Raw genomic sequence first — 14,128 nt, forward strand, 5'->3', positions numbered from 1 at the left:
TACCTTGCAAGAATCGTCGTAAAAACACATGGGCACTAGAACACCACTAGGCAGAGGCAATGGGTCGAAGATATTTTTGGTCATCCGATCATAACTACAATACAACTAATTTCGTTCTAAGAACCGAAAACAATTAACATTAAACCCTAAACTTAGGGTTTCCCATTTGATGCACAACAATGAACCCATAACATAACAATATGCGCTGCGATTACCTTGGTTTGCTAGCTTTTTCACGCTTTGGCATCCTACGGTTGTATAATACAAATATTAAAAATTGTATGAAACCTTAAGTAACGACGATTCTTAGGTTAAAAATCCGACTAATATATATCGAATCGATGCGAAAAAAACTAGGAGGGGAGCGATGGTACCTTGCTCTCGAAGATCTATGGATCAAATCAAAGTTTTCAAGATCCAATATGTCGATTCGTGAGGTAGGACGAAGTGGGGAGAGAAAAAACCCGATAGAGAGGAGAAAGAAGAGGAAGAAGGCTCGGGCAGAAAGGCTGGGGGCGGAGTTAAAATACCACATCGACGCCATAGATACTGGCGCCAAGCTCGACGCCAAGATCTACTACACCAAGCTCGGCGCTAGGATCTACGGCGTCGAGCTATCTGCCAAGTCACCGACACGTCTGCGTCGAGCTCAAGATCTCAGCGCCAGCGCTAAAATCTTACCCTAAAGATATATCTGTGAATTTTTTTCAAAAAAAAAGCTAAAAATAAAAAATTCGGACAAACCCCACCGCGTCCTCACCAATTCCGCCCGATAATCAAAGTACTACTACTCCTAGTATCGCAATCGCAAGCTGTCTGTAGTAATTAGTGTAATGATAATTGAGCAATCGGCGTCTCCTTATAAATGAAAATTTTAACCACTTGGCTAATGCAAAGTTCGTAAAAGTGGTTTTTGTTCTCTGTCTCTCTCTCTCTTTTTTTTTTTTTTGAAAATTTTGCTCTCTCTCAAACTTCCAGCTCAGCTGTCGCGCAGCAACAGTTTAATCTGCACCCTGTCGGTGGATGCAGCCGTTACACTCCAGGTCATGGTGTGTGCGAAACACGCGGTCTGTTCGTTGGACGTGTTTGGTTAATAAGTCATGGATGAAAGTACTGTTAGCTGATTTGGTGTGATAGAAAAATATTGTTTGTTGGCTGATAAACCATGGCTTATAAGTCAAATACGACTAAGCGAACAGGCTGACGATCGGCCAGAGTGAGCCACGATTTTTTAACACTCTTTGTAAACTAATTTTAAATCTAACAATGTTTTATTTTTTTTCCCAGAACTAACACTTTTGCCTGCGTCTATTTTTCTGGCGCGGTGAAACGCTTGTACTGCGCCATGCATGGTGGTGCGGCGAGAGGGATGACGTGGTGACGACCGGTGCGCTGACCGGTAAAGTGGCAGGGTATGCTGCTCCACCGATCTTGGCGCGACATTATCGCGCCCTGATCGGTGGCGCGGCAGAGCCAGGTAAATATCGCCTGCGAGCCGCCCTCCCCTGTCTGCCTTAACGCGGTGGACGACTTCCGCGCCGCGCCCTCCCACCACTCAAAAGTGTTGTCGGCGCCCGGTCCTCCATTGCCGCCTCCCTCCCTCCCTCCCTTTCCTTCTATTTCCTGGCCGTCTCCCTCCCTCCTCGGCCTCGTTCAAGATAATGACGTACTTTTTATTTTTGTTTGAATGGTGGATTGAAATATTATGAATGAAAGTTAAGGTTAGGAGAAAAATTATGTTTGGGAACTATGGTCTATGGTTTGGAAGAAGATATTAGTTTAATTTTGTCAATGTTAATGTTAATTATTTAGTTAAAAGTATGTTTACCATGTATATTTTTGTTGCTATAAGTCTTGGTTATATTATTTGAGTTGCAATGCAAATGATTATATTTTATATTATTTTGCGTTGTTTTGATTGATGTTTAATTTGAACCGTTTTATTAGATGGAAGATATGTTTCGGGAGTAGTTGTGGCAAAAACGGGGTCGTCCTAGAGAATTGTACCCCGACGAGTCTAGCAAAGATGCCCCCGTCCCTCCTGACCTCTCTGTCCCTAACTGTGATTGTGGTCGTCCGGTCGACGTGTTTCAATCGAGACATCCAGACACAGCGGCTAGTTACTTCTACACATGCAGTCGTTTTAATATAAGTAATTGTTTCCGTATGTTTTAACATCTATATAAGGTAAACTACAACAACTAATTATACTAAATACAATGTATAACTAGACTCACTAATTGTACTAACTAAACTAACTAACTTTACTATCTATACTAACTTACTATATTGCCTATACTAACTAAACTAACTTTACTAACTATACTAACTATACTTTACTAATTATACTAACTTTATTTATTTTACTAACTTATTATACTAACAATGTCGATTCAATCAACAAATACACTAGGGAGTATCTCGCGGCAGCGGCGCTCGTCCTCGTGGCGGCGGCGTGCTAGACCGGGCCGGGAGGCGCAGGCGCTGGCCTCAGTGGCGGCGGTGGGTGCACACGGGATAGAGAGAAGGGTGTGCGGTAGTTGAGAGCACTGTAGTGAGGGCGGCGGCGGGCGTCCGTGGCGCAGCCGCCATGCGTGGCCGGAGGGCGTGGCGAGCGGCCAGAGGGGGTGGCGCGTCGACGTGCGGGCGCGGCAGGCACAGCGGGCGGCCGGCGGCCGTGGTGCGCCGACGTTCGTGGCGTGGCCGGCTGAAATTGCATTTGCCCCTATATGGGTTTTGGTGTATCGATGACATCCAAATTAGAGACTAATGTGATCTTAATGAGATATGTCGTAGCTATTAGTCCCATAAAAGAATCAAAGAGTTGATAAAGATGAAATAGTATCCCTCAATTTTTGAAGTTGTAAAGGTGGACAAACTCAAAGCGCTCTCCAAAGGTTTTATTTTTGCTTTTGAGTTTAGGATCCACCGCACTGTAAAGAGGGATGCAAACTTAGTTGGTCTGAGGAAGATAGAGAGCTCAAGCATAAAAATAAAATCAATAAAGAGACACTCTAGCACTCCATGAGCACATAGATTATTTTTCTGTGACTGTCGGTGTCGGAAGTCCCAACCCAAGTCGAGAGTCCCGACACCGGTGGTTCTGTTGGCTGGCTGTCTGCACCCGTCGGAAGTCCCAGACCATGTCAGGAGTCCCGACACCTGGAGCTTTACTAGTTGACTAACTGCGCACGTCGGAAGTCCCGACGTATGTCGGGAGTCCCGACCGTCGAAAGTCCCGACATTTATCGGGAGTTCCAACACTGACCTACTCGCGCAGACTTCTGACCCTTCGTGAACAGTGTTTCCTGTTAACGTCGGAAGTCCCGAGATCTGCGTCGGAACTTCCAACGTAGGTCTGAACGGTTAGATTTCTACTAAGAGTATAAATACCCCTCTCTTCACTCCTAACCGTTACGGACTCATTGACAGCCTGACCCACTAAGTGTTCAACAGCTCCTAAGCAACTAAAGCACCCCTCTCCTCCCCCTTTGCTCCAATCTTTGATTCCCTTAGGGTTTTGAGTGAAAGGAGAGTGGATTAAGTGAGAGCATCACTTTGGAAAAGCTTGAGCACTTGATTTCTTCGTCAAGTCAGTTGGTTTTGCGTCTATTACTCTTGGGGCTTTGCCCCTAACCGGCTAGACGTTGCCCAAGAGCTTCCATCTTGTGGAAGAGCCTTGGGAAGTTTGTATTACCCTTGATTTATTAGTGGAAAGCTCAAGTAACCTTTATTTTTGCTTTGAGAGAGGCAAATAGGTGAAAGAGACTCCGACCTTGGTGGTCATCTCAACAACGAGGACGTAGGAGCTCCTTTGTGGGGTTGCCGAACCTCAGGATAAATCCTTGTGTCCTGTGTGCTTGTTGTTGTGATTGCTAGAGATTACTTATATTTGTTTATCTCTTTCTCTCCCAAACTTTTATTTTAGGGTTTGGACTCGATCTACGGTTTGGAGGCTTTACGGTGTCAAGGGAGTGACCCAACATCTTCACCAAACCACTAGGAAGTGGGGTTGTGAGATTATGTATCCACAAAGTTAAATTTGGCACTACTTTTGTAGTTCACATTGGTGTCAGGACTGCCGACGTTTGTGCCGAAACTTCTGACAATGTCGGGAGTTTCGACCCAAATGCTAGGACTTCCGACATTGACTGATAAATTTGAACTTAGCATTTGTAGTTAATTTTTAGATACGCCTATTCACCCTCCTCTAGGCATTGTTAGATCCTTTCAATTGGTATCAGAGCAAGGTCTTCTCTTTGCGCTTCACCGCGTGAGAAGAAACAATGTCGAAGTCCGACAAGATGCAAGCCGTTGCCGCCGAGATGGCCAAGAAAATAGCTGAAGAGTTGATGGCTGCTCAAGTCAAGCTCTTTCAAGATAAAATGAAAAAGATGCAAGATGTGATGAGCAAGATAAAGGAAGAATTGAGCAAGAAGGTTGATGATGCAATAAGTGGCAAGAATGATACAAGTGACAAGAATGAAGCAAACAAAGATGCCGCTAATGATATTGGAGCTGGTGAGCATGCTCATGGAAAGGGAATATATTCAAACATGAGCTTTGACTATGGACAACTCATAAAAGGTTCAACACTACATACTCCGTTCGTCAACATTGGCAAGCCACCTCACTTTGATAGAACAAGATACACCAATTGGTCTTACAAAATGAAGATGCATCTCTTTACCGCAAGACTTTGGAAAGTTATGGATGTTGGTGTGATGATTCCTACCGATGAAGATAGAGAGATAACTCTAGAAGAAGTGCACAACCTCCATCAAAATGCACAAGCCGTAGCATTGCTTATGTCAAGCCTAGCTCCGGATGAGTTTATAAAAGTGAATGGAATGGAAAGTGCAAAACAAATTTGGGATACTTTAAAAGTGTCATTTAAAGGAGATAAAAGTGTGAGAAAAGACAACATTGAGTTACTTCATGGTGAATTAGAAAGATTTGTATTCTTGCAAAATGAAACAACACAATCTATGTTTGATAGGCTCATGGCATTGGTCAACCGCATAAGAGCTCTTGGAAGCACCGAATGGGATGACAACAAGGTTGCTAGAAAGATGTTGAGAACCTATAGAGCCAAGAACAACATACTAGAGTCCATGATCATGGAAAGGCCCGGTTATGATGAGATGACACCTCAAGAAGTTCTTTCAAAACTCAAGCATCATGAGTGTCTAGATGAAGATGCAATCAATGCTCATAATTAAAATCCTAATGCAATGGGATTCAACAAGAGTGTAGCCCTTAAAGCAACTCAACAACATGAAGGTCAAGGTTTAAGTCAAGAAAAGAAGAAAAAAGTGAAGGATGATTCCTCAAGTGGAGAAGAAGATTCCAATGCAGAGATTGCATTTGTGATTAGAAATCTTAGAAAGTTTATGAAGAAGAAAAGCAACTGCAAGACCTATGGTGCTGAAAAGAGAAGGTTCAAAAAGAGATTTTCCTATGGATGTGGTCAAACCGGTCACTTCATAGCCGATTGTCCTAATGAGAAAAAGAAGCACAAACACAATAAGGATGAAGACAAGAAGAACAAAGGCAAAAATAAAGGTGAAGCTCATCTTGGGGGAAGAATGGGAGTCAAGTGATAGTGACTCAAGTGATGATGAGAAGAAGAAGGGAGCCGCAAACATCGCCATCCACCACTCTTCTTCACCGACCATGATCTTTCCCGACTCAACTTCACCACCAAAACTCTTCCCCAACCTATCTTCACCACCGAAGCTCTTCTCCAACCTCATTGACAACGACTACTACACCCCCAACTTGTCTTATGGCAAAATGGGAGAAGGTACATAGTACACCCGTTCCCTCTAGTGATGAGTATGATAGTTGTGATGATAACATAGAAGAAATTGAAGCAACCATGATAAAGAAATTTAGTAAAAAGGCCTTCACTAAAATAAAAGCACTAATGAAGAAATTAGAGAAGAGGGATAAATGCTTAGAAATGCAAGGAGATATAATCACTCAAGAGAGAGAGAGAAACCTTGCTCTTGAAGCATCTATCACCGAGGAAAATATGAAGGTTGAGAAGTTAACCGTAGAATTGACTTTAGCCAATAACTCAATTGAGAAATTGACTAAAAAACATTCCTCAGTTAATGATCAAGTAGCTAGCCTTAAGAATGAGAAGAGTATAGCTCAAGAAAGCCTCACAAGCTTGGAAGAAAAATACCAAAATCTTGAGTTAAACTATAGTACTCTTTGGGCTAGCACTTCAACTTCTCCTAAGGCAACTGAAGACTCTAATGTCTTCACTAGTAATGGTTATAAAAAGATGCTATAAAATTGATGTGAATACATATATAACTAACCTTATTGAGTTAAAGAACAAAGATAAGGAGATTCATAGGTTGAAGATGATATTGAAGAATGGGTGCAAGTGTCAAGAGCAATCTAACAAGACTATATACAAGTCATCAAGGCACCCATCAATCAAGGAAGGCATTGGCTATAATAGGTATGATGGAAAGGCCAATGGAAGGAACATGATCAATGGTGTGCCTTGTGTGAATTCAACAAGGGTGTTGCTCTTGATGAGCTAATATGCAAGGCCAAACAACAAGGTCTACATTCCAAAGATCCAACCTACAAGTAATAAGACAATCAAGACGAAGCAATCCGATGTTCCCAAGCCATAAGCACCACTTCCACGGTGCTATGCTGGTGACTATATGTGTTGTTGGGGCAAGGATGGCAAGATTGTTGTTAAGTATATTGGTGCCCAAAAAAGAAAGGAAATTATGAGGAGTGTTTGGGTGCCCAGTTTTATGTGACTAACCCCCTAGGACCCAAATCTTTTTGGGTACCTAAAACAAAAGCTTAATTTGTCTTTGTAGGAATATTCCTCCGATGGAACAAGTTGGGTGTTGGATAGTGAATGCACAAATCATATGACTGGAGAGGAGGACATGTTCACGTCATTCCAACCAAATCCTGATCATAGTAGAAATATTGTGTTTGGTGACAATGGAAAAGGAGAAGTCCTCGGTTTAGGTAAAATTGCTATATCAAATGATAATTCTATTTCAAATATTTTACTTGTGAATTCATTGAGATACAATTTGTTGTTCGTCTCACAACTTTATGAGATGGGTTACAATTGTCTTTTTACGGATAAGGGTGTGGAAGTCTATAGAAGGGAGGATTCCTCTATTGCATTTGCGTGTCATTTAAAAGGAAAACTCTATCTAGTTGATTTTACATCAAATAGAGTAAATCTTGAGACTTGTTGAATGGCAAAATCTAGCATGGGATGGTTATGGCATCGCTGACTTGCCCATATTGGGATGAGGAACTTGGCCAAACTTCAAAAAGGTGAACACATCCTTGGACTAACAAATGTTTCTTTTGAGAAAGATAGGATTTGTAGCGCATGCCAAGCGGGAAAACAAGCTGGAGCTAAACATCCCGCCAAGAATATTGTGACAACCAAAAGGCCATTGGAGTTGCTTCACATAGACATATTTGGACCCATCGCTTATATAAGCATTGGTGGTAACAAATATGGTTTTGTAATTGTTGATGATTATTCTCGTTTCACTTGGGTATTCTTTTTGCGTGAAAAGAGTGAAGTCCAAGGTATCTTCAAGAAGTTTACAAGAAGAGCCCAAAATGAGTTTGATGTCAAAATCAAGAGAGTTAGAAGTGACAATAGGACGGAGTTCAAGAACACCAATATTGAAGAGTTTCTTGATAAAGAAGGAATCAAGCAGAGTTTTCGGTTCCATATACTCCACAACATAATGGTGTTGTAGAGAGGAAGAACCAAACGCTCATAGAAGCTGCAAGAGCAATGTTGGATGAGTACAAGACTCCAACCAACTATTGGGCAGAAGCAGTCAACACGGCATGTCATGCCATCAACCGCTTATATCTTCACAAGAAAAGAGAAAAGACCGCCTGCGAACTTCTAACCGATAAAGAGACTAAGGTGCACTACTTTAGAGTTTTTGGATACAAGTGTTTCATACTTAACAAGAAATCCAAAAGCTCTAAGTTTGCACCAAAGGTTGATGAAGGTTTCATGCTTGGTTATGGTACTAACGAACATGGATATCGTGTTTTAAATAAAACCACCGGTTTGATTGAAATCATGATAGATGTGACTTTTGATGAAACTGACAGCTCTCAAAAGGAGCAAGTCAATGTTGAGATTGTAGGTAATGAAGAAGCTACACACGAAGCAATCAAGAAGCTTGCCATTGGTGAAGTAAAGCCCGTCGAAGATGAAGATGAAGACTATGTTGTGCATGATGATCTTGATCCAAACATTCATCATGTTTCATCCAATGAACATGGTGAAGCTTTCGCGATAAGAAATAATCAAGATGGGAGATCAAATGAAGCACAAGGCCATTCTCATGAAGATGGTGTCAACAATGAGCAAGTTCAATCTCAACTCAACAATAAAGAAAGAAGTGAAGTCAACCCTCCATAAGCTCATGATTGTGATCCTCCAATTGATCATGACCATGATGATGACGATGATGGCCCCATCCAAAGATCAACTCAAGTGCCACATCCTAGAGTACATCAATCCATTCAATGGGATCATCCCGTTGATAACATATTAGGGAGCATTCGACGAGGGGTAACTACATGTTCCTGTTTAGCAAGTTTTTGTGAATATTACTCTGGTAACTACATGTTCCTGTTTAGTAAGTTTTTGTGAATATTACTCATTTGTTTCTCCTTTGGAACCTCGTAGGGTGGAAGAGGCACTTGATGATCCGGATTGGATGATAGCCATGCAAGAGGAGTTGAACAACTTCACTCAAAATAAAGTCTGGTCCTTGGTGAAAAGACCCAAGCAAAATGTGATTGAAACCAAGTGGGTCTTCCGCAACAAGTAAGATGAGCATGGTGTGGTAACAAGGAACAAGGCAAGGTTGGTGGCTCAAGGATTCACTCAAATTGAAGGCTTGGATTTTGGGGAGACCTATGCACCGGTGGCTAGGCTAGAATCAATTCATATTCTGCTTGCCTATGCCGCTCATTATGATTTCAAGTTATATCAAATGGACGTGAAGAGTGTATTTTTCAACGGCCCCCTATCTGAGTTGGTGTATGTAGAGCAACCATCGGGCTTTGAAGACCCCATGTATCCAAACCACGTCTACAAGCTCGACAATGTGCTCTATGGGCTCAAACAAGCCCCTAGAGCTTGGTATGATTGTTTGAAGGATTTCCTATTCAAACAAGGTTTTGAGATAGGAAAGGCCGATGCTACTTTGTTTACTCGTAAAATCAATAATGATATCTTTGTTTACCAAATATATGTCGATGACATAATATTTGGTAGTACTAACATAGCTTTTTGTGAGGAATTTAGTAGGATTATGACAAATACGTTTGAGATGTCCATGATGGGAGAGTTGAAGTTTTTCCTTGGATTTCAAATCAAGCAACTCAAGGATGGCACGTTCATAAGTCAAACCAAGTACACCAACAACATGTTGAACACGTTTAACTTGGACAAGGCCGAGCCCATCAAAACACCCATGCCAACTAATGGACATCTTGATCTTGATCAAGGAGGAAAGGACGTCGATCAAAAGGTATATCGCTCCATGATTGGATCACTTTTTTACCTTTGCGCATCTAGGCCCGATATTATGCTTATCGTGTGCATATGTGCAAGATTTCAAGCTAATCCGAAAGATTGTCATTTAATGGCTGTTAAGAGATTTTTTTGATATTTAGTGCACACTCCTAATCTTGGCTTGTGGTATCCTAAGGGCTTCACTTTTGAGTAACTTGGCTATTCCAATTCAGATTATGCCAGTTGCAAAGTAACCCGAAAGAGTACTACCGAGACTTGCAATTTATTAGTCGATCCTTGGTGTCTTGGAGCTCTAAGAAGCAAAATTCTGTTGCTTTGTCCATCGCTGAGGCTAAGTATGTGGCGGCCAGTGCTTGCTGTGTCCAACTACTTTAGATGAAGCAAACACTAAAGGACTTTGGATGTGAGTTAACCAAGATTCCACTTTTGTGTGACAACGAGAGTGCCATTAAGTTGGCAAACAACCCTGTAAACCACTCACGAACAAAGCACATAGACATCCGGCATCATTTTTTAAGAGACCACGAAGCCAAAGGAGATATCGCCATTTATCATGTGAGCACCGAAAAGCAATTAGTCGATATCTTCACAAAGCCCCTAGATGAGTCAAGATTTTGTGCTTTGAGGAGTGAACTAAATATCATTGATTCTCGTAACATGGCTTGATCCCTTGTACACACATTTTGTTTGATCTAGTTAGGAGAAAAGAATTAAGAAAACATTGCGTGACACTTTCAAAATCTATTTTATAATTTTAATGAGTGACTATTGCTTTGTGTTGGTTGAATGAAATCTAGTCACTTATGAAAAAATGTTAGTGTTCATCATATTTTTGCCCCACATGGTAGAGTGAGTGCGGGTTGAGGTGTTTTTCTGTTTCCCTGCGTTGGAAGTCCCGACGTACGCCGAAAGTCCCAACGGCCGGAAGTCACGGCTTGCGCCGGGAGTCCCAACCACTGGAAGTCCCAACGTAAGCTAGGAGTTCCGACGCAGATCTACATTTTTGCCCACCGTGTCGCCCGTTTTGACCGCGCCGCACCGTTTCACCTTCTCATTTACTCGGCCCGGTCCCTTCTGTTGCGGTTATTCTCTCCCTCCCCTCCCTCCTGTAGCCCCGCGTTCCTCTCCACGCACCGCCCTTGCGTCTCCTCGTGCCGCCCTCGGTCCTCGCGCTGTCCCGCGCCCTGCCCGTGGCTCCAGCGTGCTCTGGGTCGCCGGGAGCTCCGATGCCTTCTACTTTCCGGTTGTGCCATTGGAGGTTCTGTCTTCTCCGCCCTCGTTCCACCGCCCGTGCCTTGGTGTTCTTCCTCGGATCGGTGGTGGAGATTCCATTGGTGGTGCTACTCACGCTCGTGGATTAGTTCGTGGCCTATGATTTGTTTCTCTTCGTCTCTTCTTTCCTCGATTTAAGGTACTACCGTGGTGCCCTAACCCTTTTGTCAATGTACCTTGTGCTTTGCCTCTATTCTGTCTCCCTATCTACTCATCTATCTTCCTTGTATGAATATGTGTCATGATTTGAAGCCCCATGAATGGGATGGTCACCTTGGGCGTTGGAGGTCCCGAAGACCATCGGTGGTTCTGACCGTCGGAACTCCCGACGCCAGGGCGAAAATCCCAGCCGTTGGAAGTCCCGACTATGGTTGGAACTCCTGACCCTAGGGTGACCACTCCATTCATGTTTCTTCAATTCTCGATGTTCGTTCGCTTCTTGTTGTGTTGGTTCTTAGTTCCCCTTCCTGTTTTCCACAGTCATGGACGGTGGCAGTCCCTCGCGTCACAAGGAGAAGAGGTCCAAGAAGAACCCAGATCATGCCGCTGTTCCCAAGCCATCTGGCCGCACCAAGGTGGCATACCAGCGTGGTGGTGTTGGTGGTTCCTGTGCTACCCGTCGCCGTGTCGATCAAGGGTCATCGGCTGCCGCTCCTCCTCCTGCTCCTGCCTATGTTGGGGATGTGCCAATTATTGATGAAGAAGAGGAAGCTCTTGAGCATGCTGGTCGCACCATTGCTGCTCCACCGGCTCGCACCTCGACTCGTGGTTTGGGGTTTGTCTCTTAGCTTGTTCCGTTCACGGGTGTTTCACCGATCATGTGGGAGCCCGCCATGGCTCCAAATCCTGCTGGTGGCTGGACTCCTCCTCTACCAGTGGACTATCGTCATTGGGTTAAGGACATCAGGTCCAATAGGGGAAGGAACATTTATGCCAAGGACGAGAAGGATCTACGACTTGAGTATCGTTTCTAGCACCCATTCCATTATGACTTTTATGATTCCATTCTCTATCGGAAGTTCTTGAAGAAAAGGGAGCCACCGGTCCTTCAGATGAAGTGCATTGATGCATACTCTCTTGGTAAGTACAAGAAACCCGAGCTGGAGCAAATGGTTTGGGATATACACTCAATGGGGCTGTCCTACCTGCTAGAGTTTAGGAAGCATTGGAACAACGAGCTAATCTATCAGTTTTATGCTTCCTATCATCATGAGAGAGACCCTGCCGGTGTTATTGACGTTATTCATTGGACCACTGAAGGCAAACATTATAAGGTGGACTTCATCACTTTCTCTTGCCTTCTTGGTTTGAGTCACAGCGACCGCACTGCAACTAAGTTGACTGAGTATGAGGATGTCGCTTTGGAGGAGTATCAACATATGTATCTTGATGGACACACAACTAATGGACAGACAGTGTTTCTGAAGCCCTACAATTATGTTATGAACAACATCCTGCGACAGATCTTGTATCCGAAGGTAGGTGACTCCACCTTCCTTCGTGATGATTCACAGAAGGTGCTTCAGCTATTTGGAGATAAGTTTCAGAAATTTTCTATCAGCAGATACATTTGGAACAAGATACATGATGCTACTGAGGATCCAATGAAGCATCTTCCCTATGCACCGTACATTATGCATGTCATTGAGCAAGTATCCGGCATCCGATTTCCCTCTGACACTCAGCACAAGCTCCTCAAGATATCCAATAAGACCTCCATCATTGCTGTAAGAGAACTAAGGGAGAAAGGTGATGCAGCCAAAGCAAAAAGAAAAGGTGTTTCGGGTTCTCGCTCTCGCCGTGGTGCTTCACTGCCTGCTGCTGCTGCTCGCTCTTCTAGTGCCGAGCCCCTCTCTTCGTCCTCCTCTAGAAAGAAGCCCGGCAAGTTCAAGTTCCTAATGACATATATGTTTGGACAATGTTGTGCTAGTGCTCAACGTGAGCATGACATCCAAGAGAGGCTATATCGTTTAGAGCAGCACACAGGTATTGTGTCCTCTCCTCCGCCATCGTTTGTGCCTCCTCGTGATCCGTTGGCATTATATGATGAGGCATGTGCAGCGTATGAGAATGATGCCGCTTCTCGCCCTCGTGGCAAGGGCAAGGCCACCGACGACGATGAGGACTACATGCAAGAGGATGATGATGATGACGATGACGACGGTGGTGATAATGATGGTGATCAAGATGACGATGATGACTACGAGGATGAGTAGTTGGATATTCACGCGGCCTACCCCTTTTGGCACTTGTTGGCAAAGGGAGAGTGTTAGGCTTTGATTTCTCTTATAATAAGTTAGTTGGTCTTTTTATTTCGGAACTTTAAAACCTTCGGCGTGTATGAACTATGTCGTGTGGTGGCAAGCTTGTGATGGACAACTATCGATATGTGTTTGTGATGAATGATTGTAGGACAAGTTATGGTTATCTCTTTATCTTATTAGCTTATACTTGTCTCTACTTATGATGGTGAATGTTTTTCTTTGGAAGGCCATGTGTTGCTTCAAATTCTATTTTGAAATCTTGGCCATCATATTCTCTTTTACTTGTTGAGTGAAATAACATGTCATATTGCATTTTTTCTCATGGATATATATTTGTTCACACACACTTGTTGTACCCCACGGATTACAAAATTTAGGGGGAGCTTTTATCTTGAGGTATGCAAATCATGTATAGATGATTCTAATTGATATTCAAATTCATGCATACATCAAGGGAGAGCTCTTCATAAATTTTAGGGTTCAAAAGCTTTAAATTCTTTCATTCTTATAAAAGTCTAAGTTGGTTGTCATCAATTACCAAAAAGGGGAAGATTGAAAGTGCATTTGCCCCCTATGTGAGTTTTGGTGTATTGATGACATCCAAATTAGGGACTAATGTGATCTTAATGAGATATGTCGCAGCTATTAGTCACATGAAAGAATCAAAGAGTTGATAAAGATGAAATGATATCCCTCAATTTTTAAAGTTGTAAAGGTGGACGAACTCAAAGCGCTCTCCAAAGATTTTATTTTTGCTTTTGAATTTAGGATCCGCCGCACTATAAAGAGGGATGCAAACTTAGTTGGTCTGAGGAAGATAGAGTGCTTAAGCATAAAAATAAAATCAATAGAGAGGCACTCTAGCACTCCACGAGCACGTAGATTATTTTTCTATGACTGTCGGTGTCAAAAGTCCCTACCCAAGCCGGAAGTCCTGACACCGGTGGTTCTACTGGCTGGCTAGCTACACCCATCGAAAGTCCCGATGTACGTCGGAACTTCCGACCGT

The sequence above is a fragment of the Miscanthus floridulus genome, chromosome 8 (assembly GCF_019320115.1).
Source record: "Miscanthus floridulus cultivar M001 chromosome 8, ASM1932011v1, whole genome shotgun sequence".
Taxonomy (NCBI): Eukaryota; Viridiplantae; Streptophyta; class Magnoliopsida; order Poales; family Poaceae; genus Miscanthus; species Miscanthus floridulus.